The sequence below is a fragment of the Tupaia chinensis genome, unplaced genomic scaffold (genome assembly GCF_000334495.1).
Source record: "Tupaia chinensis unplaced genomic scaffold, TupChi_1.0 Scaffold143734_1, whole genome shotgun sequence".
Taxonomy (NCBI): domain Eukaryota; kingdom Metazoa; phylum Chordata; class Mammalia; order Scandentia; family Tupaiidae; genus Tupaia; species Tupaia belangeri.
In genome coordinates, this window is record NW_006203583.1 from 1 (window position 1) to 4,238 (window position 4,238).

The window sequence follows — 4,238 nt, forward strand, 5'->3', positions numbered from 1 at the left end:
CGAGCACACGCACCCTAGAGCAAAAACCGCTTCCAAAAAAAAAAAAAAATTAAGTTACAGGCGAATCTTCCATTACCCAAACCCAAAACAACACAAAAAATGAGCACAGAACTTCATTGAACCCCAAGAAAAAGATTTATTTTTCCATTTCTGTCAGCAAATTCCTTAACAATGTAGGACTCAATTTTGTAATTAAAATAAAGAAATAACCCAAAATTCTCTCCTAGGCTGAATTTGATGACATAAATGATAACACCAAGTTAAGTGTACAAACAAGATACATAAACTAACTCATATCTTCATCCTTCCCCAAATTTCTCTTAAAAAGCAGAGAAGTAGAATCAATGCTGCCACCTAATGGCCAACCAAACAAATCAGGTAGCATACTGGAGCAAAACAAGAGGTCACAGGCCCAACTATCTGGTTTCCCTGCCTAGTATCAGGCCACTTACTCCTTACTTTCCTACAAAAACAAACACACACAGTGACATATCCCAAACAACTCCTCTTTCCAGGGTCCCAGTCCAAATACTGACATATAGCAACTCAAGTCTGGCTTGTGAAACAGACTATCTTGCATGAAATTTTCTTGCCCATTTTGAGGTCAGTTTGCCCAGTCCTATAGCCCAATAGGAATGACACAGTAGAACATAGACATATCCAAAATGTTCATCTGTTCAGAGTGTATACACAGTGCTTTTGATGTCTGTTGCTTCAAATACCTCCTCAATAATTGCAGATTTATTTTCCCACTGCAGATGATCAAGACCACACCCAATCCTGGGCATGGAGAGGGCAGTGACTCCATTCTTCAGACAATGTGTCTTCATGGCCTCTAAACTCACCTGTAAGTTTTCATAAGTTGACTTGTGTAAAGCCCTTTTCTTTGTAATGTTGGTTTAATAGTTCCTGCACCCCTCCAAATTTCTTGAAGAGAACAGCTATTCCAGCACCCATGTGACAATCCTCACTGATACAGCGGGCTAAAGAGTCTGTCTTGGGAAACACAAAAAGATTTCCTTTCACATAAGTGATTCTACTGCCTTCTGGGTTTTCATTAAGGCTGCTGGCCATGATATTAAGTCGCTATTTCCAGAATTAAAGTGTCTTTTTGGCAGGGTCACCTTTCACCTGGAAAGGAGTTGGAGGTTGAGTGGTCCCCGTCCTGCAGGGAGGGCTCCAGATCTGACCTGAAGTTTCTACTGTGCTTCTGAAGGTGACCAGTTCAGTTTTGCAGGCAGGAAATGCATTTCGTTGGTATTTCTGATTGGGTGCTACATCTGGTAGTAAAACTATAATCAAGATCCATGTGCTGGTCTCAATAACCTCTGCCTCCTTTTATTGTTCATACTTTATTCCACGTACTCTAGCTGTGCCATATTTTGTAGCATTCCCTGTGAAATGAGACGAGAGTGGATTTCTGGAATGGGGAGCATCTCAGAATGATAGGGAAGCTGAAGGACTGCTTCACGTTCTCTTCCTCCTGTAGAAATTGTGATTCCAGGGAAACCCTCTCCATCTGGTGTTGTGTTGACTTGGAGGAGGGGAGAATTGTGGCATAGTTGGAATGAGGCTCTTCTTATCTTTCTAATTTGGATTTCATTTAGTTCTGTGTACCCCATGGCATCTCAAGTGTATTTATAAGTGTTGAGGTTTTCAGAAAGATGTCCTAGTCTTTGGCTAAACTCTGTGGGAGTGAGCAGAACCTGTGACTTTCTATTCTGCCATCTTTCTAATGTAACTTCTATACTTCTTCTTCTTTTTAAAGAGCAATTTTTTGCTATAGGGTGCATGCACTTGCTGGAAGCAGAGAAAGAGAGTGAGAAATTACCCCCTAGGGGGATGGTCACACTGTAATCCTTCCTCCTCCATTCTCCTCTCAGGATTTTGTGCGTGCACGCACATGTATCCAGTATGAGTTTCAAGCTGCCAGTCTGGTGTTTGAACTATGGTTGGCCATGTGGGAGTCAAGTGTCTTAACCACTATGCCATCTGCTGGACCCTATAATTTGTTTCTTCTATGTTTTAGGAACTCCATTGGCAATGTCATAATATTAGCTCATTTCTATATATCCATTCTTCCCAGCCAACATTGGTCTTCCTTTATAACCAATAATTCTTTTTTTTTTTTTTTTTTTTTTTGCTATAGGGCACGAGCACTCACCAGAAAGACAGAGAGAGACAGAGAGACAGAAAACAAGAAATCACCCCCAGGGGGGATGGCCATGCCACAATTCCTTCCCCTCCATTCTCCTCTTGGAATCTTGGGCACGCACGCACACGTGCCTGACGTGAGTTTAAGCCACTGAGTCTGGGACTTGAACTGTGGTCGACTACATGGGAGTCCAGCGCCATAGCCATTACACTAACCGTTGTTTCCTCTAACCAATACTTCTGTTATAGACCAAGTGATTTTTTTTAATATGAAAATTTGATTAGTCACTTTGTACTTAAAAATTTTAACACTTTCTGGGGCTGGCAAGTGGTGTGGTGGTTAAGGCAGCTGGACTCCCACATGGCTGACCATGGTTTCAGTCCTGGACCTGGCAGTTTGTTTTCTCACTTTTCTTCTCTTTCTGTCTCTCTCTGGTCAACTTAAACAAAGAGTAAAAAAATAAAAATAATGGCAACAAATAAAATTTAAAAAATTAAAAAATAATCTTAACATTTTCTGTTGCTCTTAAGATGAAGACCAAGGGACCAGCAGTTGGCGTAATGGCTATGTCGTTGGACTCCCATGTAGTCAACCATGGTTCGAGTCCTGGATCTGATGGCTTAAACTCACGCTGGACTCACGTACTTGCATGCCCAAGATCCCAAGAGGAAAATGGAGGAGAAGGGATTGCAGTGTGGCCATCCCCCCCTGTCTCTCTCTGTCTTTCTGGTGAGCACATGTGCTCTATAGCAAAAACCTCTCCAGAAAAAGAAAAAAAAAGATGAAGACCAAAATTTGTACCTTGTTCTCTACCAATATAAGTTTTCTGGACCTGTCTACCTCTTCAGACTTATCTCTTAAAAGACTGCTTTCCTACATTGTTCCTACTATGGCCTCCTCTAGCCTCTAAACTTGCCACAGTTCTCCACCCTTCCTTATCTCCTTCTCCTTGGTTAATTAACTCTTTCTCATCCTTTAGATCCCAACTCAAAAATGTCTTCTTTCACCTGATACCCTCCTTTCCCCTCAATTTAAGTCAGTCTATACAGTCTCACATGACTATGTAATGTTCTGTAGTCTCATGACTATGTAATGTTTCTTCCCTTTGAGGCACTTATTTAAATTTGTAATGAATTATCACTGTAAATTTATGTATGTATGTATGTATGTTGCCAAAGGTCATGTAACTAACCAGAAAGAAACAGAGAAAGAGAGAGAGAGAGCACTCTCCAGTGGAGCATAGTGATGCCACAGTCTCTTCTCCTCCATTTCTCCATCCTGTCAGGATTTTGGACACACACGCACATGTGCCCTAAGTGTTTTTTAAGCCACCAGGGCTAGGATTTGACCTACAGTCAGCCGTGTGGGATCTGGTTCCCTTAATCACTAGGCTACAGGGTTATCCCTTGATTAATTATTTTTTGTCTTTCCTACAACAGTAAGTTCCTTGAGAGCAGAAAGCTTGTTTTCTTTTTTTTTTTTGAGAGTTTTTTTCACTATAGGGCGCGTGCATTTGCCAGACAGACAGAGAGAGACATTAGAGACAGAAAGCGAGAAATCACCCCCTGGGGGGATGGTCACGCCGCAATCCCTTCTCCTCCATTCTCCTCCTGGGATCTTGGGCACACACGCACATGCGCCTGGCGTGAGTTTTAAGCCACCGGGTCCGGGACGCCCAGCGACATAGCCATTACGCTAACTGCTGGTTCCTGAGAGCAAAAAGCTTGTTTACTAAAGTTCTTACAGCCTAGTTTAGTGACTAGACCACAGGAGTCAGTCAGTAAATATTGCATAATCTTTTCCTGTAAAAATTCCAGCAAGGGGGACCAGCAGTTGGTGTAATGGCTATGTCACTGGGCTCCCATGTAGTTGACTGCGGTTCGAGTCCTGGACCCAGTGGCTTAAACTCATGCTGGGTATGTATGCATGTGTGCCCAAGATTCCGAGAGGAGAATGGAGGAGAAGGGACTGTGGCATGGCCACCCCCATAGGGTGTGATTTCTTGCTTTCTATCTCTCTGTCTTTCTGGCAAGCACACAGGCCTTGTAGCAAAAACCTCTCCAAAAAAAAAAAAAAAAAAAAT

At 42.4% G+C, this 4,238-nt stretch overlaps 1 pseudogene; it reads right to left on the reverse strand.

The window, feature by feature from the left end:
* Positions 1-677: 677 nt before the first annotated feature.
* LOC114005396 (O-acetyl-ADP-ribose deacetylase 1 pseudogene) lies at positions 678-1,125 on the reverse strand (annotated as a pseudogene).
* Positions 1,126-4,238: the final 3,113 nt, after the last annotated feature.